Source organism: Lissotriton helveticus, chromosome 3_1, assembly GCF_964261635.1.
Source record: "Lissotriton helveticus chromosome 3_1, aLisHel1.1, whole genome shotgun sequence".
Lineage (NCBI taxonomy): Eukaryota > Metazoa > Chordata > Amphibia > Caudata > Salamandridae > Lissotriton > Lissotriton helveticus.
In genome coordinates, this window is record NC_136061.1 from 1,740,548,401 (window position 1) to 1,740,575,471 (window position 27,071).

The window sequence follows — 27,071 nt, forward strand, 5'->3', positions numbered from 1 at the left end:
AGTGGTGTGGAGAGCATGGGACTCACGTCTGAGCATACCCATCCCACTCGGGGTGACAAATGCAAAAACAAGAATTGATGGACAGAATGCAGAACAATGTCATACATTCACCCCAGTTCAGAGATCTGGGCCTAAATCCATTGTTTTTTTGCACTCCACACCACCCCAGGTCAGACATGGCTATATGCAAATCAGCCTTGACCCTGTGCCTCATGGGAACAGTCCAGCCCGAACTGCCAAGCCATGTCTTTCCCAGACCGGAATCTAGCATCCAAGGACAGGTTTCTGGCTATCAGCCTTCATCAGCCTGGATAGCTTGACTCCAGTGGTGTGGAGAGCATGGGACTCACGTCTGAGCATACCCATCCCACTCGGGGTGACAAATGCAAAAACAAGAATTGATGGACAGAATGCAGAACAATGTCTTACATTCACCCCAGTTCAGAGATCTGGGCCTAAATCCATCATTTTTTTGCACTACACACCACCCCAGGTCAGACATGGCTATATGCAAATCAGCCTTGACCCTGTGCCTCATGGGAACAGTCCAGCCCGAACTGCCAAGCCATGTCTTTCCCGGACCGGAATCTAGCATCCAAGGACCGTTTTCTGGATATCAGCCTTCATCAGCCTGGATAGCTTGACTCCAGTGGTGTGGAGAGCATGGGACTCACGTGTTAGCATACCCATCCCACTCAGGGTGACAAATGCAAAAACAAGAATTGATGGACAGAATGCAGAACAATGTCATACATTCACCCCAGTTCAGAGATCTGGGCCTAAATCCATCGTTTTCTTGCACTCCACACCACCCCAGGTCAGACATGGCTATATGCAAATCAGCCTTGACCCTGTGCCTCATGGGAACAGTCCAGCTCGAACTGCCAAGCCATGTCTTTCCCGGACCGGAATCAAGCATCCAAGGACCGGTTTCTGGCTATCAGCCTTCATCAGCCTGGATAGCTTGACTCCAGTGGTGTGGAGAGCATGGGACTCACGTCTGAGCATACCCATCCCACTCGGGGTGACAAATGCAAAAACAACAATTGATGGACTGCATGCAGAACAATGTCATACATTCACCCCAGTTCAGAGATCTGGGCCTAAATCCATCGTTTTTTTGCACTCCACACCACCCCAGGTCAGACATGGCTATATGCAAATCAGCCTTGACCCTGTGCCTCATGGGAACAGTCCAGCCCGAACTGCCAAGCCATGTCTTTCCCGGACCGGAATCAAGCATCCAAGGACCGGTTTCTGGCTATCAGCCTTCATCAGCCTGGATAGCTTGACTCCAGTGGTGTGGAGAGCATGGGACTCACGTCTGAGCATACCCATCCCACTCGGGGTGACAAATGCAAAAACAACAATTGATGGACAGAATGTAGAACAATGTTATACATTCACCCCAGTTCAGAGATCTGGGCCTAAATCCATCGTTTTTTGCACTCCACACCACCCCAGGTCAGACATGGCTATATGCAAATCAGCCTTGACCCTGTGCCTCATGGGAACAGTCCAGCCCGAACTGCCAAGCCATGTCTTTCCCAGACTGCAATCAAGCATCCAAGGACCGGTTTCTGGCTATCAGCCTTCATCAGCCTGGATAGCTTGACTCCAGTGGTGTGGAGAGCATGGGACTCACGTCTGAGCATACCCATCCCACTCGGGGTGACAAATGCAAAAACAACAATTGATGGACAGAAGGCAGAACAATGTCATACATTCACCCCAGTTCAGAGATCTGGGCCTAAATCCATCGTTTTTTTGCACTCCACACCACCCCAGGTCAGACATGGCCATATGCAAATCAGCCTTGGCCCTGTGCCTCATGGGAACAGTCCAGCCCGAACTGCCAAGCCATGTCTTTCCCGGACCGGAATCTAGCATCCAAGGACCGGTTTCTGGCTATCAGCCTTCATTAGCCTGGATAGCTTGACTCCAGTGGTGTGGAGAGCATGGGACTCACGTCTGAGCATACCCATCCCACTCGGGTGACAAATGCAAAAACAAGAATTGATGGACAGAATGCAGAACAATGTCATACAATCACCCCAGTTCAGAGATCTGGGCCTAAATCCATCATTTTTTTGCACTACACACCACCCCAGTTCAGACATGGCTATATGCAAATCAGCCTTGACCCTGTGCCTCATGGGAACAGTCCAGCCCGAACTGCCAAGCCATGTCTTTCCCGGACCGGAATCTAGCATCCAAGGACCGGTTTCTGGCTATCAGCCTTCATCAGCCTGAATAGCTTGACTCCAGTGGTGTGGAGAGCATGGGACTCACGTCTGAGCATACCCATCCCACTCGGGGTGACAAATGCAAAAACAAGAATTGATGGACAGAATGCAGAACAATGTCATACATTCACCCCAGTTCAGAGATCTGGGCCTAAATCCATTGTTTTTTTGCACTCCACACAACCCCAGGTCAGACATGGCTATATGCAAATCAGCCTTGACCCTGTGCCTCATGGGCACAGTCCAGCTCGAACTGCCAAGCCATGTCTTTCCCGGACCGGAATCAAGCATCCAAGGACCGGTTTCTGGCTATCAGCCTTCATCAGCCTGGATAGCTTGACTCCAGTGGTGTGGAGAGCATGGGACTCACGTCTGAGCATACCCATCCCACTCGGGGTGACAAATGCAAAAACAACAATTGATGGACTGAATGCAGAACAATGTCATACATTCACCCCAGTTCAGAGATCTGGGCCTAAATCCATCGTTTTTTTGCACTCCACACCACCCCAGGTCAGACATGGCTATATGCAAATCAGCCTTGACCCTGTGCCTCATGGGAACAGTCCAGCCCGAACTGCCAAGCCATGTCTTTCCCGGACCGGAATCAAGCATCCAAAGACCGGTTTCTGGCTATCAGCCTTCATCAGCCTGGATAGCTTGACTCCAGTGGTGTGGAGAGCATGGGACTCACGTCTGAGCATACCCATCCCACTCGGGGTGACAAATGCAAAAACAAGAATTGATGGACAGAATGCAGAACAATGTCATACATTCACCCCAGTTCAGAGATCTGGGCCTAAATCCATCGTTTTTTTTGCACTCCACACCACCCCAGGTCAGACATGGCTTTATGCAAATCAGCCTTGACCCTGTGCCTCATGGGAACAGTCCAGCCCGAACTGCCAAGCCATGTCTTTCCCGGACCTGAATCAAGCATCCAAGGACCGGTTTCTGGCTATCAGCCTTCATCAGCCTGGATAGCTTGACTCCAGTGGAGTGGAGAGCATGGGACTCACGTCTGAGCATACCCATCCCACTCGGGGTGACAAATGCAAAAACAAGAATTGATGGACAGAATGCAGAACAATGTCATACATTCACCCCAGTTCAGAGATCTGGGCCTAAATCCATTGTTTTTTTGCACTCCACACCACCCCAGGTCAGACATGGCTATATGCAAATCAGCCTTGACCCTGTGCCTCATGGGAACAGTCCAGCCCGAACTGCCAAGCCATGTCTTTCCCAGACCGGAATCTAGCATCCAAGGACAGGTTTCTGGCTATCAGCCTTCATCAGCCTGGATAGCTTGACTCCAGTGGTGTGGAGAGCATGGGACTCACGTCTGAGCATACCCATCCCACTCGGGGTGACAAATGCAAAAACAAGAATTGATGGACAGAATGCAGAACAATGTCTTACATTCACCCCAGTTCAGAGATCTGGGCCTAAATCCATCATTTTTTTGCACTACACACCACCCAAGGTCAGACATGGCTATATGCAAATCAGCCTTGACCCTGTGCCTCATGGGAACGGTCCAGCCCGAACTGCCAAGCCGTGTCTTTCCCGGACCGGAATCTAGCATCCAAGGACCGTTTTCTGGCTATCAGCCTTCATCAGCCTGGATAGCTTGACTCCAGTGGTGTGGAGAGCATGGGACTCACGTGTTAGCATACCCATCCCACTCAGGGTGACAAATGCAAAAACAAGAATTGATGGACAGAATGCAGAACAATGTCATACATTCACCCCAGTTCAGAGATCTGGGCCTAAATCCATCGTTTTCTTGCACTCCACACCACCCCAGGTCAGACATGGCTATATGCAAATCAGCCTTGACCCTGTGCCTCATGGGAACAGTCCAGCCCGAACTGCCAAGCCATGTCTTTCCCGGACCGGAATCAAGCATCCAAGGACCGGTTTCTGGCTATCAGCCTTCATCAGCCTGGATAGCTTGACTCCAGTGGTGTGGAGAGCATGGGACTCACGTCTGAGCATACCCATCCCACTCGGGGTGACAAATGCAAAAACAAGAATTGATGGACAGAATGCAGAACAATGTCATACATTCACCCCAGTTCAGAGATCTGGGCCTAAATCCATCTTTTTTTGCACTCCACACCACCCCAGGTCAGACATGGCTATATGCAAATCAACCTTGACCCTGTGCCTCATGGGAACAGTCCAGCTCGAACTGCCAAGCCATGTCTTTCCCGGACCGGAATCAAGCATCCAAGGACCGGTTTCTGGCTATCAGCCTTCATCAGCCTGGATAGCTTGACTCCAGTGGTGTGGAGAGCATGGGACTCACGTCTGAGCATACCCATCACACTCGGGGTGACAAATGCAAAAACAACAATTGATGGACTGAATGCAGAACAATGTCATACATTCACCCCAGTTCAAAGATCTGGGCCTAAATCCATCGTTTTTTTGCACTCCACACCACCCCAGGTCAGACATGGCTATAATCAAATCAGCCTTGACCCTGTGCCTCATGGGAACAGTCCAGCCCGAACTGCCAAGCCATGTCTTTCCCGGACCGGAATCAAGCATCCAAGGACCGGTTTCTGGCTATCAGCCTTCATCAGCCTGGATAGCTTGACTCCAGTGGTGTGGAGAGCATGGGACTCACGTCTGAGCATACCCATCCCACTCGGGGTGACAAATGCAAAAACAACAATTGATGGACAGAATGCAGAACAATGTCATACATTCACCCCAGTTCAGAGATCTGGGCCTAAATCCATCGTTTTTTTGCACTCCACACCACCCCAGGTCAGACATGGCTATATGCAAATCAGCCTTGACCCTGTGCCTCATGGGAACAGTCCAGCCCGAACGGCCAAGCCATGTCTTTCCCGGACTGCAATCAAGCATCCAAGGACCGGTTTCTGGCTATCAGCCTTCATCAGCCTGGATAGCTTGACTCCAGTGGTGTGGAGAGCATGGGACTCACGTCTGAGCATACCCATCCCACTCGGGGTGACAAATGCAAAAACAACAATTGATGGACTGAATGCAGAACAATGTCATACATTCACCCCAGTTCAGAGATCTGGGCCTAAATCCATCGTTTTATTGCACTCCACACCACCCCAGGTCAGGCATGGCTATATGCAAATCAGCCTTGACCCTGTGCCTCATGGGAACAGTCCAGCCCGAACTGCGAAGCCATGTCTTTCCCGGACCGGAATCAAGCATCCAAGGACCGGTTTCTGGCTATCAGCCTTCATTAGCCTGGATAGCTTGACTCCAGTGGTGTGGAGAGCATGGGACTCACGTCTGAGCATACCCATCCCACTCGGGTGACAAATGCAAAAACAAGAATTGATGGACAGAATGCAGAACAATGTCATACAATCACCCCAGTTCAGAGATCTGGGCCTAAATCCATCATTTTTTTGCACTACACACCACCCCAGGTCAGACATGGCTATATGCAAATCAGCCTTGACCCTGTGCCTCATGGGAACAGTCCAGCCCGAACTGCCAAGCCATGTCTTTCCCGGACCGGAATCTAGCATCCAAGGACCGGTTTCTGGCTATCATCCTTCATCAGCCTGAATAGCTTGACTCCAGTGGTGTGGAGAGCATGGGACTCACGTCTGAGCATACCCATCACACTCGGGGTGACAAATGCAAAAACAAGAATTGATGGACAGAATGCAGAACAATGTCATACATTCACCCCAGTTCAGAGATCTGGGCCTAAATCCATTGTTCTTTTGCACTCCACACCACCCCAGGTCAGACATGGCTATATGCAAATCAGCCTTGACCCTGTGCCTCATGGGAACAGTCCAGCTCGTACTGCCAAGCCATGTCTTTCCCGGACCGGAATCAAGCATCCAAGGACCGGTTTCTGGCTATCAGCCTTCATCAGCCTGGATAGCTTGACTCCAGTGGTGTGGAGAGCATGGGACTCACGTCTGAGCATACCCATCCCACTCGGGGTGACAAATGCAAAAACAACAATTGATGGACTGAATGCAGAACAATGTCATACATTCACCCCAGTTCAGAGATCTGGGCCTAAATCCATCGTTTTATTGCACTCCACACCACCCCAGGTCAGGCATGGCTATATGCAAATCAGCCTTGACCCTGTGCCTCATGGGAACAGTCCAGCCCGAACTGCGAAGCCATGTCTTTTGGTGGACCGGAATCAAGCATCCAAGGACCGGTTTCTGGCTATCAGCCTTCATCAGCCTGGATAGCTTGACTCCAGTGGTGTGGAGAGCATGGGACTCACGTCTGAGCATACCCATCCCACTCGGTGTGACAAATGCAAAAACAAGAATTGATGGACAGAATGCAGAACAATGTCATACATTCACCCCAGTTCAGAGATCTGGGCCTAAATCCATCGTTTTTTTTGCACTCCACACCACCCCAGGTCAGACATGGCTATATGCAAATCAGCCTTGACCCTGTGCCTCATGGGAACAGTCCAGCCCGAACTGCCAAGCCATGTCTTTCCCGGACCGGAATCTAGCATCCAAGGACCGGTTTCTGGCTATCAGCCGTCATCAGCCTGGATAGCTTGACTCCAGTGGTGTGGAGAGCATGGGACTCACGTCTGAGCATACCCATCCCACTCGGGGTGACAAATGCAAAAACAAGAATTGATGGACAGAATGCAGAACAATGTCATACATTCACCCCAGTTCAGAGATCTGGGCCTAAATCCATCGTTTTGTTGCACTCCACACCACCCCAGGTCAGACATGGCTATATGCAAATCAGCCTTGACCCTGTGCCTCATGGGAACATTCCAGCCCGAACTGCCAAGCCATGTCTTTCCCGGACCGGAATCTAGCATCCAAGGACCGGTTTCTGGCTATCAGCCTGGATAGCTTGACTCCAGTGTTGTGGAGAGCATGGGACTCACGTCTGAGCATACCCATCCCACTCGGTGTGACAAATGCAAAAACAAGAATTGATGGACAGAATGCAGAACAATGTCATACATTCACTCCAGTTCAGAGATCTTGGCCTAAATCCATCGTTTTGTTGCACTCCACACCACCCCAGGTCAGACATAGCTATATGCAAATCAGCCTTGACCCTGTGCCTCATGGGAACAGTCCAGCCCGAACTGCCAAGCCATGTCTTTCCCGGACCGGAATCGAGCATCCAAGGACCGGTTTCTGGCTATCAGCCTTCATCAGCCTGGATAGCTTGACTCCAGTGGTGTGGAGAGCATGGGACTCACGTCTGAGCATACACATCCCACTCGGGGTGACAAATGCAAAAACAAGAATTGATGGACAGAATGCAGAACAATGTCATACATTCACTCCAGTTCAGAGATCTGGGCCTAAATCCATCGTTTTGTTGCACTCCACACCACCCCAGGTCAGACATGGCTATATGCAAATCAGCCTTGACCCTGTGCCTCATGGGAACAGTCCAGCCCGAACTGCCAAGCCATGTCTTTCCCGGACCGGAATCTAGCATCCAAGGACCGGTTTCTGGCTATCAGCCTTCATAAGCCTGGATAGCTTGACTCCAGTGGTGTGGAGAGCATGGGACTCACGTCTGAGCATACCCATCCCACTCGGGGTGACAAATGCAAAAACAAGAATTGATGGACAGAATGCAGAACAATGTCATACATTCACCCCAGTTCAGAGATCTGGGCCTAAATCCATCGTTTTTTTGCACTCCACACCACCCCAGGTCAGACATGGCTATATGCAAAACAGCCTTGACCCTGTGCCTCATGGGAACAGTCCAGCCCGAACTGCCAAGCCATGTCTTTCCCGAACCGGAATCAAGCATCTAAGGACCGGTTTCTGGCTATCAGCCTGGATAGCTTGAATCCAGTGGTGTGGAGAGCATGGGACTCACGTCTGAGCATACCCATCCCACTCGGGGTGACAAATGCAAAAACAACAATTGATGGACAGAATGCAGAACAATGTCATACATTCACCCCAGTTCAGAGATCTGGGCCTAAATCCATCGTTTTTTTGCACTCCACACCACCCCAGTTCAGACATGGCTATATGCAAATCAGCCTTGACCCTGTGCCTCATGGGAACAGTCCAGCCCGAACTGCCAAGCCATGTCTTTCCTGGACCGGAATCTAGCATCCAAGGACCGGTTTCTGGCTATCAGCCTTTATTAGCCTGGATAGCTTGACTCCAGTGGTGTGGAGAGCATGGGACTCACGTCTGAGCATACCCATCCCACTCGGGGTGACAAATGCAAAAACAAGAATTGATGGACAGACTGCAGAACAATGTCATACATTCACCCCAGTTCAGAGATCTGGGCCTAAATCCATCATTTTTTTGCACTCCACACCACCCCAGGTCAGACATGGCTGTATGCAAATCAGCCTTGACCCTGTGCCTCATGGGAACAGTCCAGCCCGAACTGCCAAGCCATGTCTTTCCCGTACCGGAATCTAGCATCCAAGAACCGGTTTCTGGCTATCAGCCTGGATAGCTTGACTCCAGTGGTGTGGAGAGCATGGGACTCACGTCTGAGCATACCCATCCCACTCGGGGTGACAAATGTAAAAACAAGAATTCATGGACAGAATGCAGAACAATGTCATACATTCACCCCAGTTCAGGGATCTGGGCCTAAATCCATCGTTTTTTTGCACTCCACACCACCCCAGGTCACACATGGCTATATGCAAATCAGCCTTGACCCTGTGCCTCATGGGAACAGTCCAGCCCGAACTGCCAAGCCATGTCTTTCCCGGACCGGAATCTAGCATCCAAGGACCGGTTTCTGGCTATCAGCCTTCATCAGCCTGGATAGCTTGACTCCAGTGGTGTGGAGAGCATGGGACTCACGTCTGAGCATACACATCCCACTCGGGTGACAAATGCAAAAACAAGAATTGATGGACAGAATGCAGAACAATGTCATACATTCACCCCAGTTCAGAGATCTGGGCCTAAATCCATCGTTTTGTTGCACTCCACACCACCCCAGGTCAGACATGGCTATATGCAAATCAGCCTTGACCCTGTGCCTCATGGGAACAGTCCAGCCCGAACTGCCAAGCCATGTCTTTCCCGGACCGGAATCTAGCATCCAAGGACCGGTTTCTGGCTATCAGCCTTCATCAGCCTGGATAGCTTGACTCCAGTGGTGTGGAGAGCATGGGACTCACGTCTGAGCATACCCATCCCACTCGGGGTGACAAATGCAAAAACAAGAATTGATGGACATAATGCAGAACAATGTCATACATTCACCCCAGTTCAGAGATCTGGGCCTAAATCCATCGTTTTTTTGCACTCCACACCACCCCAGGTCAGACATGGCTATATGCAAATCAGCCTTGACCCTGTGCCTCATGGGAACAGTCCAGCCCGAACTGCCAAGCCATGTCTTTCCCGGACCGGAATCAAGCCTCTAAGGACCGGTTTCTGGCTATCAGCCTGGATAGCTTGACTCCAGTGGTGTGGAGAGCATGGGACTCACGTCTGAGCATACCCATCCCACTCGGGGTGACAAATGCAAAAACAACAATTGATGGACAGAATGCAGAACAATGTCATACATTCACCCCAGTTCAGAGATCTGGGCCTAAATCCATCGTTTTTTTGCACTCCACACCACCCCAGTTCAGACATGGCTATATGCAAATCAGCCTTGACCCTGTGCCTCATGGGAACAGTCCAGCCCGAACTGCCAAGCCATGTCTTTCCTGGACCGGAATCTAGCATCCAAGGACCGGTTTCTGGCTATCAGCCTTTATTAGCCTGGATAGCTTGACTCCAGTGGTGTGGAGAGCATGGGACTCACGTCTGAGCATACCCATCCCACTCGGGGTGACAAATGCAAAAACAAGAATTGATGGACAGAATGCAGAACAATGTCATACATTCACCCCAGTTCAGAGATCTGGGCCTAAATCCATCATTTTTTTGCACTACACACCACCCCAGGTCAGACATGGCTATATGCAAATCAGCCTTGACCCTGTGCCTCATGGGAACAGTCCAGCCCGAACTGCCAAGCCATGTCTTTCCCGGACCGGAATCTAGCATCCAAGGACCGGTTTCTGGCTATCAGCCTTCATCAGCCTGGATAGCTTGACTCCAGTGGTGTGGAGAGCATGGGACTCACGTCTGAGCATACCCATCACACTCGGGGTGACGAATGCAAAAACAACAATTGATGGACAGAAGGCAGAACAATGTCATACATTCACCCCAGTTCAGAGATCTGGGCCTAAATCCATCGTTTTTTTGCACTCCACACCACCCCAGGTCAGACATGGCTATATGCAAATCAGCCTTGGCCCTGTGCCTCATGGGAACAGTCCAGCCCGAACTGCCAAGCCATGTCTTTCCCGGACCGGAATCTAGCATCCAAGGACCGGTTTCTGGCTATCAGCCTTCATTAGCCTGGATAGCTTGACTCCAGTGGTGTGGAGAGCATGGGACTCACGTCTGAGCATACCCATCCCACTCGGGTGACAAATGCAAAAACAAGAATTGATGGACAGAATGCAGAACAATGTCATACAATCACCCCAGTTCAGAGATCTGGGCCTAAATCCATCATTTTTTTGCACTACACACCACCCCAGTTCAGACATGGCTATATGCAAATCAGCCTTGACCCTGTGCCTCATGGGAACAGTCCAGCCCGAACTGCCAAGCCATGTCTTTCCTGGACCGGAATCTAGCATCCAAGGACCGGTTTCTGGCTATCAGCCTTCATCAGCCTGAATAGCTTGACTCCAGTGGTGTGGAGAGCATGGGACTCACGTCTGAGCATACCCATCCCACTCGGGGTGACAAATGCAAAAACAAGAATTGATGGACAGAATGCAGAACAATGTCATACATTCACCCCAGTTCAGAGATCTGGGCCTAAATCCATTGTTTTTTTGCACTCCACACAACCCCAGGTCAGACATGGCTATATGCAAATCAGCCTTGACCCTGTGCCTCATGGGAACAGTCCAGCTCGAACTGCCAAGCCATGTCTTTCCCGGACCGGAATCAAGCATCCAAGGACCGGTTTCTGGCTATCAGCCTTCATCAGCCTGGATAGCTTGACTCCAGTGGTGTGGAGAGCATGGGACTCACGTCTGAGCATACCCATCCCACTCGGGGTGACAAATGCAAAAACAACAATTGATGGACTGAATGCAGAACAATGTCATACATTCACCCCAGTTCAGAGATCTGGGCCTAAATCCATCGTTTTTTTGCACTCCACACCACCCCAGGTCAGACATGGCTATATGCAAATCAGCCTTGACCCTGTGCCTCATGGGAACAGTCCAGCCCAAACTGCCAAGCCATGTCTTTCCCGGACCGGAATCAAGCATCCAAGGACCGGTTTCTGGCTATCAGCCTTCATCAGCCTGGATAGCTTGACTCCAGTGGTGTGGAGAGCATGGGACTCACGTCTGAGCATACCCATCCCACTCGGGGTGACGAATGCAAAAACAACAATTGATGGACAGAATGTAGAACAATGTTATACATTCACCCCAGTTCAGAGATCTGGGCCTAAATCCATCGTTTTTTGCACTCCACACCACCCCAGGTCAGACAAGGCTATATGCAAATCAGCCTTGACCCTGTGCCTCATGGGAACAGTCCAGCCCGAACTGCCAAGCCATGTCTTTCCCGGACTGCAATCAAGCATCCAAGGACCGGTTTCTGGCTATCAGCCTTCATCAGCCTGGATAGCTTGACTCCAGTGGTGTGGAGAGCATGGGACTCACGTCTGAGCATACCCATCCCACTCGGGGTGACAAATGCAAAAACAACAATTGATGGACAGAAGGCAGAACAATGTCATACATTCACCCCAGTTCAGAGATCTGGGCCTAAATCCATCGTTTTTTTGCACTCCACACCACCCCAGGTCAGACATGGCTATATGCAAATCAGCCTTGGCCCTGTGCCTCATGGGAACAGTCCAGCCCGAACTGCCAAGCCATGTCTTTCCCGGACCGGAATCTAGCATCCAAGGACCGGTTTCTGGCTATCAGCCTTCATTAGCCTGGATAGCTTGACTCCAGTGGTGTGGAGAGCATGGGACTCACGTCTGAGCATACCCATCCCACTCGGGTGACAAATGCAAAAACAAGAATTGATGGACAGAATGCAGAACAATGTCATACAATCACCCCAGTTCAGAGATCTGGGCCTAAATCCATCATTTTTTTGCACTACACACCACCCCAGTTCAGACATGGCTATATGCAAATCAGCCTTGACCCTGTGCCTCATGGGAACAGTCCAGCCCGAACTGCCAAGCCATGTCTTTCCCGGACCGGAATCTAGCATCCAAGGACCGGTTTCTGGCTATCAGCCTTCATCAGCCTGAATAGCTTGACTCCAGTGGTGTGGAGAGCATGGGACTCACGTCTGAGCATACCCATCCCACTCGGGGTGACAAATGCAAAAACAAGAATTGATGGACAGAATGCAGAACAATGTCATACATTCACCCCAGTTCAGAGATCTGGGCCTAAATCCATTGTTTTTTTGCACTCCACACAACCCCAGGTCAGACATGGCTATATGCAAATCAGCCTTGACCCTGTGCCTCATGGGAACAGTCCAGCTCGAACTGCCAAGCCATGTCTTTCCTGGACCGGAATCAAGCATCCAAGGACCGGATTCTGGCTATCAGCCTTCATCAGCCTGGATAGCTTGACTCCAGTGGTGTGGAGAGCATGGGACTCACGTCTGAGCATACCCATCCCACTCGGGGTGACAAATGCAAAAACAACAATTGATGGACTGAATGCAGAACAATGTCATACATTCACCCCAGTTCAGAGATCTGGGCCTAAATCCATCGTTTTTTTGCACTCCACACCACCCCAGGTCAGACATGGCTATATGCAAATCAGCCTTGACCCTGTGCCTCATGGGAACAGTCCAGCCCGAACTGCCAAGCCATGTCTTTCCCTTACCGGAATCAAGCATCCAAGGACCGGTTTCTGGCTATCAGCCTTCATCAGCCTGGATAGCTTGACTCCAGTGGTGTGGAGAGCATGGGACTCACGTCTGAGCATACCCATCCCACTCGGGGTGACAAATGCAAAAACAAGAATTGATGGACAGAATGCAGAACAATGTCATACATTCACCCCAGTTCAGAGATCTGGGCCTAAATCCATCGTTTTTTTTGCACTCCACACCACCCCAGGTCAGACATGGCTTTATGCAAATCAGCCTTGACCCTGTGCCTCATGGGAACAGTCCAGCCCGAACTGCCAAGCCATGTCTTTCCCGGACCTGAATCAAGTATCCAAGGACCGGTTTCTGGCTATCAGCCTTCATCAGCCTGGATAGCTTGACTCCAGTGGTGTGGAGAGCATGGGACTCACGTCTGAGCATACCCATCCCACTCGGGGTGACAAATGCAAAAACAAGAATTGATGGACAGAATGCAGAACAATGTCATACATTCACCCCAGTTCAGAGATCTGGGCCTAAATCCATTGTTTTTTTGCACTCCACACCACCCCAGGTCAGACATGGCTATATGCAAATCAGCCTTGACCCTGTGCCTCATGGGAACAGTCCAGCCCGAACTGCCAAGCCATGTCTTTCCCAGACCGGAATCTAGCATCCAAGGACAGGTTTCTGGCTATCAGCCTTCATCAGCCTGGATAGCTTGACTCCAGTGGTGTGGAGAGCATGGGACTCACGTCTGAGCATACCCATCCCACTCGGGGTGACAAATGCAAAAACAAGAATTGATGGACAGAATGCAGAACAATGTCTTACATTCACCCCAGTTCAGAGATCTGGGCCTAAATCCATCATTTTTTTGCACTACACACCACCCCAGGTCAGACATGGCTATATGCAAATCAGCCTTGACCCTGTGCCTCATGGGAACAGTCCAGCCCGAACTGCCAAGCCATGTCTTTCCCGGACCGGAATCTAGCATCCAAGGACCGTTTTCTGGATATCAGCCTTCATCAGCCTGGATAGCTTGACTCCAGTGGTGTGGAGAGCATGGGACTCACGTGTTAGCATACCCATCCCACTCAGGGTGACAAATGCAAAAACAAGAATTGATGGACAGAATGCAGAACAATGTCATACATTCACCCCAGTTCAGAGATCTGGGCCTAAATCCATCGTTTTCTTGCACTCCACACCACCCCAGGTCAGACATGGCTATATGCAAATCAGCCTTGACCCTGTGCCTCATGGGAACAGTCCAGCTCGAACTGCCAAGCCATGTCTTTCCCGGACCGGAATCAAGCATCCAAGGACCGGTTTCTGGCTATCAGCCTTCATCAGCCTGGATAGCTTGACTCCAGTGGTGTGGAGAGCATGGGACTCACGTCTGAGCATACCCATCCCACTCGGGGTGACAAATGCAAAAACAACAATTGATGGACTGCATGCAGAACAATGTCATACATTCACCCCAGTTCAGAGATCTGGGCCTAAATCCATCGTTTTTTTGCACTCCACACCACCCCAGGTCAGACATGGCTATATGCAAATCAGCCTTGACCCTGTGCCTCATGGGAACAGTCCAGCCCGAACTGCCAAGCCATGTCTTTCCCGGACCGGAATCAAGCATCCAAGGACCGGTTTCTGGCTATCAGCCTTCATCAGCCTGGATAGCTTGACTCCAGTGGTGTGGAGAGCATGGGACTCACGTCTGAGCATACCCATCCCACTCGGGGTGACAAATGCAAAAACAACAATTGATGGACAGAATGTAGAACAATGTTATACATTCACCCCAGTTCAGAGATCTGGGCCTAAATCCATTGTTTTTTGCACTCCACACCACCCAAGGTCAGACATGGCTATATGCAAATCAGCCTTGACCCTGTGCCTCATGGGAACAGTCCAGCCCGAACTGCCAAGCCATGTCTTTCCCAGACTGCAATCAAGCATCCAAGGACCGGTTTCTGGCTATCAGCCTTCATCAGCCTGGATAGCTTGACTCCAGTGGTGTGGAGAGCATGGGACTCACGTCTGAGCATACCCATCCCACTCGGGTGACAAATGCAAAAACAACAATTGATGGACAGAAGGCAGAACAATGTCATACATTCACCCCAGTTCAGAGATCTGGGCCTAAATCCATCGTTTTTTTGCACTCCACACCACCCCAGGTCAGACATGGCTATATGCAAATCAGCCTTGGCCCTGTGCCTCATGGGAACAGTCCAGCCCGAACTGCCAAGCCATGTCTTTCCCGGACCGGAATCTAGCATCCAAGGACCGGTTTCTGGCTATCAGCCTTCATTAGCCTGGATAGCTTGACTCCAGTGGTGTGGAGAGCATGGGACTCACGTCTGAGCATACCCATCCCACTCGGGTGACAAATGCAAAAACAAGAATTGATGGACAGAATGCAGAACAATGTCATACAATCACCCCAGTTCAGAGATCTGGGCCTAAATCCATCATTTTTTTGCACTACACACCACCCCAGTTCAGACATGGCTATATGCAAATCAGCCTTGACCCTGTGCCTCATGGGAACAGTCCAGCCCGAACTGCCAAGCCATGTCTTTCCCGGACCGGAATCTAGCATCCAAGGACCGGTTTCTGGCTATCAGCCTTCATCAGCCTGAATAGCTTGACTCCAGTGGTGTGGAGAGCATGGGACTCACGTCTGAGCATACCCATCCCACTCGGGGTGACAAATGCAAAAACAAGAATTGATGGACAGAATGCAGAACAATGTCATACATTCACCCCAGTTCAGAGATCTGGGCCTAAATCCATTGTTTTTTTGCACTCCACACAACCCCAGGTCAGACATGGCTATATGCAAATCAGCCTTGACCCTGTGCCTCATGGGAACAGTCCAGCTCGAACTGCCAAGCCATGTCTTTCCCGGACCGGAATCAAGCATCCAAGGACCGGTTTCTGGCTATCAGCCTTCATCAGCCTGGATATCTTGACTCCAGTGGTGTGGAGAGCATGGGACTCATGTCTGAGCATACCCATCCCACTCGGGGTGACAAATGCAAAAACAACAATTGATGGACTGAATGCAGAACAATGTCATACATTCACCCCAGTTCAGAGATCTGGGCCTAAATCCATCGTTTTTTTGCACTCCACACCACCCCAGGTCAGACATGGCTATATGCAAATCAGCCTTGACCCTGTGCCTCATGGGAACAGTCCAGCCCGAACTGCCAAGCCATGTCTTTCCCGGACCGGAATCAAGCATCCAAAGACCGGTTTCTGGCTATCAGCCTTCATCAGCCTGGATAGCTTGACTCCAGTGGTGTGGAGAGCATGGGACTCACGTCTGAGCATACCCATCCCACTCGGGGTGACAAATGCAAAAACAAGAATTGATGGACAGAATGCAGAACAATGTCATACATTCACCCCAGTTCAGAGATCTGGGCCTAAATCCATCGTTTTTTTTGCACTCCACACCACCCCAGGTCAGACATGGCTTTATGCAAATCAGCCTTGACCCTGTGCCTCATGGGAACAGTCCAGCCCGAACTGCCAAGCCATGTCTTTCCCGGACCTGAATCAAGCATCCAAGGACCGGTTTCTGGCTATCAGCCTTCATCAGCCTGGATAGCTTGACTCCAGTGGAGTGGAGAGCATGGGACTCACGTCTGAGCATACCCATCCCACTCGGGGTGACAAATGCAAAAACAAGAATTGATGGACAGAATGCAGAACAATGTCATACATTCACCCCAGTTCAGAGATCTGGGCCTAAATCCATTGTTTTTTTGCACTCCACACCACCCCAGGTCAGACATGGCTATATGCAAATCAGCCTTGACCCTGTGCCTCATGGGAACAGTCCAGCCCGAACTGCCAAGCCATGTCTTTCCCAGACCGGAATCTAGCATCCAAGGACAGGTTTCTGGCTATCAGCCTTCATCAGCCTGGATAGCTTGACTCCAGTGGTGTGGAGAGCATGGGACTCACGTCTGAGCATACCCATCCCACTCGGGGTGACAAATGCAAAAACAAGAATTGATGGACAGAATGCAGAACAATGTCTTACATTCACCCCAGTTCAGAGATCTGGGCCTAAATCCATCATTTTTTTGCACTACACACCACCCCAGGTCAGACATGGCTATATGCAAATCAGCCTTGACCCTGTGCCTCATGGGAACGGTCCAGCCCGAACTGCCAAGCCGTGTCTTTCCCGGACCGGAATCTAGCATCCAAGGACCGTTTTCTGGCTATCAGCCTTCATCAGCCTGGATAGCTTGACTCCAGTGGTGTGGAGAGCATGGGACTCACGTGTTAGCATACCCATCCCACTCAGGGTGACAAATGCAAAAACAAGAATTGATGGACAGAATGCAGAACAATGTCATACATTCACCCCAGTTCAGAGATCTGGGCCTAAATCCATCGTTTTCTTGCACTCCACACCACCCCAGGTCAGACATGGCTATATGCAAATCAGCCTTGACCCTGTGCCTCATGGGAACAGTCCAGCCCGAACTGCCAAGCCATGTCTTTCCCGGACCGGAATCAAGCATCCAAGGACCGGTTTCTGGCTATCAGCCTTCATCAGCCTGGATAGCTTGACTCCAGTGGTGTGGAGAGCATGGGACTCACGTCTGAGCATACCCATCCCACTCGGGGTGACAAATGCAAAAACAAGAATTGATGGACAGAATGCAGAACAATGTCATACATTCACCCCAGTTCAGAGATCTGGGCCTAAATCCATCTTTTTTTGCACTCCACACCACCCCAGGTCAGACATGGCTATATGCAAATCAGCCTTGACCCTGTGCCTCATGGGAACAGTCCAGCTCGAACTGCCAAGCCATGTCTTTCCCGGACCGGAATCAAGCATCCAAGGACCGGTTTCTGGCTATCAGCCTTCATCAGCCTGGATAGCTTGACTCCAGTGGTGTGGAGAGCATGGGACTCACGTCTGAGCATACCCATCACACTCGGGGTGACAAATGCAAAAACAACAATTGATGGACTGAATGCAGAACAATGTCATACATTCACCCCAGTTCAAAGATCTGGGCCTAAATCCATCATTTTTTTGCACTCCACACCACCCCAGGTCAGACATGGCTATAATCAAATCAGCCTTGACCCTGTGCCTCATGGGAACAGTCCAGCCCGAACTGCCAAGCCATGTCTTTCCCGGACCGGAATCAAGCATCCAAGGACCGGTTTCTGGCTATCAGCCTTCATCAGCCTGGATAGCTTGACTCCAGTGGTGTGGAGAGCATGGGACTCACGTCTGAGCATACCCATCCCACTCGGGGTGACAAATGCAAAAACAACAATTGATGGACAGAATGCAGAACAATGTCATACATTCACCCCAGTTCAGAGATCTGGGCCTAAATCCATCGTTTTTTTGCACTCCACACCACCCCAGGTCAGACATGGCTATATGCAAATCAGCCTTGACCCTGTGCCTCATGGGAACAGTCCAGCCCGAACGGCCAAGCCATGTCTTTCCCGGACTGCAATCAAGCATCCAAGGACCGGTTTCTGGCTATCAGCCTTCATCAGCCTGGATAGCTTGACTCCAGTGGTGTGGAGAGCATGGGACTCACGTCTGAGCATACCCATCCCACTCGGGGTGACAAATGCAAAAACAACAATTGATGGACTGAATGCAGAACAATGTCATACATTCACCCCAGTTCAGAGATCTGGGCCTAAATCCATCGTTTTATTGCACTCCACACCACCCCAGGTCAGGCATGGCTATATGCAAATCAGCCTTGACCCTGTGCCTCATGGGAACAGTCCAGCCCGAACTGCGAAGCCATGTCTTTCCCGGACCGGAATCAAGCATCCAAGGACCGGTTTCTGGCTATCAGCCTTCATTAGCCTGGATAGCTTGACTCCAGTGGTGTGGAGAGCATGGGACTCACGTCTGAGCATACCCATCCCACTCGGGTGACAAATGCAAAAACAAGAATTGATGGACAGAATGCAGAACAATGTCATACAATCACCCCAGTTCAGAGATCTGGGCCTAAATCCATCATTTTTTTGCACTACACACCACCCCAGGTCAGACATGGCTATATGCAAATCAGCCTTGACCCTGTGCCTCATGGGAACAGTCCAGCCCGAACTGCCAAGCCATGTCTTTCCCGGACCGGAATCTAGCATCCAAGGACCGGTTTCTGGCTATCATCCTTCATCAGCCTGAATAGCTTGACTCCAGTGGTGTGGAGAGCATGGGACTCACGTCTGAGCATACCCATCACACTCGGGGTGACAAATGCAAAAACAAGAATTGATGGACAGAATGCAGAACAATGTCATACATTCACCCCAGTTCAGAGATCTGGGCCTAAATCCATTGTTCTTTTGCACTCCACACCACCCCAGGTCAGACATGGCTATATGCAAATCAGCCTTGACCCTGTGCCTCATGGGAACAGTCCAGCTCGTACTGCCAAGCCATGTCTTTCCCGGACCGGAATCAAGCATCCAAGGACCGGTTTCTGGCTATCAGCCTTCATCAGCCTGGATAGCTTGACTCCAGTGGTGTGGAGAGCATGGGACTCACGTCTGAGCATACCCATCCCACTCGGGGTGACAAATGCAAAAACAACAATTGATGGACTGAATGCAGAACAATGTCATACATTCACCCCAGTTCAGAGATCTGGGCCTAAATCCATCGTTTTATTGCACTCCACACCACCCCAGGTCAGGCATGGCTATATGCAAATCAGCCTTGACCCTGTGCCTCATGGGAACAGTCCAGCCCGAACTGCGAAGCCATGTCTTTCCCGGACCGGAATCAAGCATCCAAGGACCGGTTTCTGGCTATCAGCCTTCATCAGCCTGGATAGCTTGACTCCAGTGGTGTGGAGAGCATGGGACTCACGTCTGAGCATACCCATCCCACTCGGTGTGACAAATGCAAAAACAAGAATTGATGGACAGAATGCAGAACAATGTCATACATTCACCCCAGTTCAGAGATCTGGGCCTAAATCCATCGTTTTTTTTGCACTCCACACCACCCCAGGTCAGACATGGCTATATGCAAATCAGCCTTGACCCTGTGCCTCATGGGAACAGTCCAGCCCGAACTGCCAAGCCATGTCTTTCCCGGACCGGAATCTAGCATCCAAGGACCGGTTTCTGGCTATCAGCCGTCATCAGCCTGGATAGCTTGACTCCAGTGGTGTGGAGAGCATGGGACTCACGTCTGAGCATACCCATCCCACTCGGGGTGACAAATGCAAAAACAAGAATTGATGGACAGAATGCAGAACAATGTCATACATTCACCCCAGTTCAGAGATCTGGGCCTAAATCCATCGTTTTGTTGCACTCCACACCACCCCAGGTCAGACATGGCTATATGCAAATCAGCCTTGACCCTGTGCCTCATGGGAACATTCCAGCCCGAACTGCCAAGCCATGTCTTTCCCGGACCGGAATCTAGCATCCAAGGACCGGTTTCTGGCTATCAGCCTGGATAGCTTGACTCCAGTGTTGTGGAGAGCATGGGACTCACGTCTGAGCATACCCATCCCACTCGGTGTGACAAATGCAAAAACAAGAATTGATGGACAGAATGCAGAACAATGTCATACATTCACTCCAGTTCAGAGATCTTGGCCTAAATCCATCGTTTTGTTGCACTCCACACCACCCCAGGTCAGACATAGCTATATGCAAATCAGCCTTGACCCTGTGCCTCATGGGAACAGTCCAGCCCGAACTGCCAAGCCATGTCTTTCCCGGACCGGAATCGAGCATCCAAGGACCGGTTTCTGGCTATCAGCCTTCATCAGCCTGGATAGCTTGACTCCAGTGGTGTGGAGAGCATGGGACTCACGTCTGAGCATACACATCCCACTCGGGGTGACAAATGCAAAAACAAGAATTGATGGACAGAATGCAGAACAATGTCATACATTCACTCCAGTTCAGAGATCTGGGCCTAAATCCATCGTTTTGTTGCACTCCACACCACCCCAGGTCAGACATGGCTATATGCAAATCAGCCTTGACCCTGTGCCTCATGGGAACAGTCCAGCCCGAACTGCCAAGCCATGTCTTTCCCGGACCGGAATCTAGCATCCAAGGACCGGTTTCTGGCTATCAGCCTTCATAAGCCTGGATAGCTTGACTCCAGTGGTGTGGAGAGCATGGGACTCACGTCTGAGCATACCCATCCCACTCGGGGTGACAAATGCAAAAACAAGAATTGATGGACAGAATGCAGAACAATGTCATACATTCACCCCAGTTCAGAGATCTGGGCCTAAATCCATCGTTTTTTTGCACTCCACACCACCCCAGGTCAGACATGGCTATATGCAAATCAGCCTTGACCCTGTGCCTCATGGGAACAGTCCAGCCCGAACTGCCAAGCCATGTCTTTCCCGAACCGGAATCAAGCATCTAAGGACCGGTTTCTGGCTATCAGCCTGGATAGCTTGAATCCAGTGGTGTGGAGAGCATGGGACTCACGTCTGAGCATACCCATCCCACTCGGGGTGACAAATGCAAAAACAACAATTGATGGACAGAATGCAGAACAATGTCATACATTCACCCCAGTTCAGAGATCTGGGCCTAAATCCATCGTTTTTTTGCACTCCACACCACCCCAGTTCAGACATGGCTATATGCAAATCAGCCTTGACCCTGTGCCTCATGGGAACAGTCCAGCCCGAACTGCCAAGCCATGTCTTTCCTGGACCGGAATCTAGCATCCAAGGACCGGTTTCTGGCTATCAGCCTTTATTAGCCTGGATAGCTTGACTCCAGTGGTGTGGAGAGCATGGGACTCACGTCTGAGCATACCCATCCCACTCGGGGTGACAAATGCAAAAACAAGAATTGATGGACAGAATGCAGAACAATGTCATACATTCACCCCAGTTCAGAGATCTGGGCCTAAATCCATCATTTTTTTGCACTCCACACCACCCCAGGTCAGACATGGCTGTATTCAAATCAGCCTTGACCCTGTGCCTCATGGGAACAGTCCAGCCCGAACTGCCAAGCCATGTCTTTCCCGTACCGGAATCTAGCATCCAAGAACCGGTTTCTGGCTATCAGCCTGGATAGCTTGACTCCAGTGGTGTGGAGAGCATGGGACTCACGTCTGAGCATACCCATCCCACTCGGGGTGACAAATGTAAAAACAAGAATTCATGGACAGAATGCAGAACAATGTCATACATTCACCCCAGTTCAGGGATCTGGGCCTAAATCCATCGTTTTTTTGCACTCCACACCACCCCAGGTCACACATGGCTATATGCAAATCAGCCTTGACCCTGTGCCTCATGGGAACAGTCCAGCCCGAACTGCCAAGCCATGTCTTTCCCGGACCGGAATCTAGCATCCAAGGACCGGTTTCTGGCTATCAGCCTTCATCAGCCTGGATAGCTTGACTCCAGTGGTGTGGAGAGCATGGGACTCACGTCTGAGCATACACATCCCACTCGGGTGACAAATGCAAAAACAAGAATTGATGGACAGAATGCAGAACAATGTCATACATTCACCCCAGTTCAGATATCTGGGCCTAAATCCATCGTTTTGTTGCACTCCACACCACCCCAGGTCAGACATGGCTATATGCAAATCAGCCTTGACCCTGTGCCTCATGGGAACAGTCCAGCCCGAACTGCCAAGCCATGTCTTTCCCGGACCGGAATCTAGCATCCAAGGACCGGTTTCTGGCTATCAGCCTTCATCAGCCTGGATAGCTTGACTCCAGTGGTGTGGAGAGCATGGGACTCACGTCTGAGCATACCCATCCCACTCGGGGTGACAAATGCAAAAACAAGAATTGATGGACATAATGCAGAACAATGTCATACATTCACCCCAGTTCAGAGATCTGGGCCTAAATCCATCGTTTTTTTGCACTCCACACCACCCCAGGTCAGACATGGCTATATGCAAATCAGCCTTGACCCTGTGCCTCATGGGAACAGTCCAGCCCGAACTGCCAAGCCATGTCTTTCCCGGACCGGAATCAAGCCTCTAAGGACCGGTTTCTGGCTATCAGCCTGGATAGCTTGACTCCAGTGGTGTGGAGAGCATGGGACTCACGTCTGAGCATACCCATCCCACTCGGGGTGACAAATGCAAAAACAACAATTGATGGACAGAATGCAGAACAATGTCATACATTCACCCCAGTTCAGAGATCTGGGCCTAAATCCATCGTTTTTTTGCACTCCACACCACCCCAGTTCAGACATGGCTATATGCAAATCAGCCTTGACCCTGTGCCTCATGGGAACAGTCCAGCCCGAACTGCCAAGCCATGTCTTTCCTGGACCGGAATCTAGCATCCAAGGACCGGTTTCTGGCTATCAGCCTTTATTAGCCTGGATAGCTTGACTCCAGTGGTGTGGAGAGCATGGGACTCACGTCTGAGCATACCCATCCCACTCGGGGTGACAAATGCAAAAACAAGAATTGATGGACAGAATGCAGAACAATGTCATACATTCACCCCAGTTCAGAGATCTGGGCCTAAATCCATCATTTTTTTGCACTACACACCACCCCAGGTCAGACATGGCTATATGCAAATCAGCCTTGACCCTGTGCCTCATGGGAACAGTCCAGCCCGAACTGCCAAGCCATGTCTTTCCCGGACCGGAATCTAGCATCCAAGGACCGGTTTCTGGCTATCAGCCTTCATCAGCCTGGATAGCTTGACTCCAGTGGTGTGGAGAGCATGGGACTCACGTCTGAGCATACCCATCACACTCGGGGTGACGAATGCAAAAACAACAATTGATGGACAGAAGGCAGAACAATGTCATACATTCACCCCAGTTCAGAGATCTGGGCCTAAATCCATCGTTTTTTTGCACTCCACACCACCCCAGGTCAGACATGGCTATATGCAAATCAGCCTTGGCCCTGTGCCTCATGGGAACAGTCCAGCCCGAACTGCCAAGCCATGTCTTTCCCGGACCGGAATCTAGCATCCAAGGACCGGTTTCTGGCTATCAGCCTTCATTAGCCTGGATAGCTTGACTCCAGTGGTGTGGAGAGCATGGGACTCACGTCTGAGCATACCCATCCCACTCGGGTGACAAATGCAAAAACAAGAATTGATGGACAGAATGCAGAACAATGTCATACAATCACCCCAGTTCAGAGATCTGGGCCTAAATCCATCATTTTTTTGCACTACACACCACCCCAGTTCAGACATGGCTATATGCAAATCAGCCTTGACCCTGTGCCTCATGGGAACAGTCCAGCCCGAACTGCCAAGCCATGTCTTTCCCGGACCGGAATCTAGCATCCAAGGACCGGTTTCTGGCTATCAGCCTTCATCAGCCTGAATAGCTTGACTCCAGTGGTGTGGAGAGCATGGGACTCACGTCTGAGCATACCCATCCCACTCGGGGTGACAAATGCAAAAACAAGAATTGATGGACAGAATGCAGAACAATGTCATACATTCACCCCAGTTCAGAGATCTGGGCCTAAATCCATTGTTTTTTTGCACTCCACACAACCCCAGGTCAGACATGGCTATATGCAAATCAGCCTTGACCCTGTGCCTCATGGGAACAGTCCAGCTCGAACTGCCAAGCCATGTCTTTCCCGGACCGGAATCAAGCATCCAAGGACCGGTTTCTGGCTATCAGCCTTCATCAGCCTGGATAGCTTGACTCCAGTGGTGTGGAGAGCATGGGACTCACGTCTGAGCATACCCATCCCACTCGGGGTGACAAATGCAAAAACAACAATTGATGGACTGAATGCAGAACAATGTCATACATTCACCCCAGTTCAGAGATCTGGGCCTAAATCCATCGTTTTTTTGCACTCCACACCACCCCAGGTCAGACATGGCTATATGCAAATCAGCCTTGACCCTGTGCCTCATGGGAACAGTCCAGCCCGAACTGCCAAGCCATGTCTTTCCCGGACCGGAATCAAGCATCCAAAGACCGGTTTCTGGCTATCAGCCTTCATCAGCCTGGATAGCTTGACTCCAGTGGTGTGGAGAGCATGGGACTCACGTCTGAGCATACCCATCCCACTCGGGGTGACAAATGCAAAAACAAGAATTGATGGACAGAATGCAGAACAATGTCATACATTCACCCCAGTTCAGAGATCTGGGCCTAAATCCATCGTTTTTTTTGCACTCCACACCACCCCAGGTCAGACATGGCTTTATGCAAATCAGCCTTGACCCTGTGCCTCATGGGAACAGTCCAGCCCGAACTGCCAAGCCATGTCTTTCCCGGACCTGAATCAAGCATCCAAGGACCGGTTTCTGGCTATCAGCCTTCATCAGCCTGGATAGCTTGACTCCAGTGGAGTGGAGAGCATGAGACTCACGTCTGAGCATACCCATCCCACTCGGGGTGACAAATGCAAAAACAAGAATTGATGGACAGAATGTAGAACAATGTCATACATTCACCCCAGTTCAGAGATCTGGGCCTAAATCCATTGTTTTTTTGCACTCCACACCACCCCAGGTCAGACATGGCTATATGCAAATCAGCCTTGACCCTGTGCCTCATGGGAACAGTCCAGCCCGAACTGCCAAGCCATGTCTTTCCCAGACCGGAATCTAGCATCCAAGGACAGGTTTCTGGCTATCAGCCTTCATCAGCCTGGATAGCTTGACTCCAGTGGTGTGGAGAGCATGGGACTCACGTGTTAGCATACCCATCCCACTCAGGGTGACAAATGCAAAAACAAGAATTGATGGACAGAATGCAGAACAATGTCATACATTCACCCCAGTTCAGAGATCTGGGCCTAAATCCATCGTTTTCTTGCACTCCACACCACCCCAGGTCAGACATGGCTATATGCAAATCAGCCTTGACCCTGTGCCTCATGGGAACAGTCCAGCCCGAACTGCCAAGCCATGTCTTTCCCGGACCGGAATCAAGCATCCAAGGACCGGTTTCTGGCTATCAGCCTTCATCAGCCTGGATAGCTTGACTCCAGTGGTGTGGAGAGCATGGGACTCACGTCTGAGCATACCCATCCCACTCGGGGTGACAAATGCAAAAACAAGAATTGATGGACAGAATGCAGAACAATGTCATACATTCACCCCAGTTCAGAGATCTGGGCCTAAATCCATCTTTTTTTGCACTCCACACCACCCCAGGTCAGACATGGCTATATGCAAATCAGCCTTGACCCTGTGCCTCATGGGAACAGTCCAGCTCGAACTGCCAAGCCATGTCTTTCCCGGACCGGAATCAAGCATCCAAGGACCGGTTTCTGGCTATCAGCCTTCATCAGCCTGGATAGCTTGACTCCAGTGGTGTGGAGAGCATGGGACTCACGTCTGAGCATACCCATCACACTCGGGGTGACAAATGCAAAAACAACAATTGATGGACTGAATGCAGAACAATGTCATACATTCACCCCAGTTCAAAGATCTGGGCCTAAATCCATCGTTTTTTTGCACTCCACACCACCTCAGGTCAGACATGGCTATATGCAAATCAGCCTTGACCCTGTGCCTCATGGGAACAGTCCAGCCCGAACTGCCAAGCCATGTCTTTCCCGGACCGGAATCAAGCATCCAAGGACCGGTTTCTGGCTATCAGCCTTCATCAGCCTGGATAGCTTGACTCCAGTGGTGTGGAGAGCATGGGACTCACGTCTGAGCATACCCATCCCACTCGGGGTGACAAATGCAAAAACAACAATTGATGGACAGAATGCAGAACAATGTCATACATTCACCCCAGTTCAGAGATCTGGGCCTAAATCCATCGTTTTTTTGCACTCCACACCACCCCAGGTCAGACATGGCTATATGCAAATCAGCCTTGACCCTGTGCCTCATGGGAACAGTCCAGCCCGAACGGCCAAGCCATGTCTTTCCCGGACTGCAATCAAG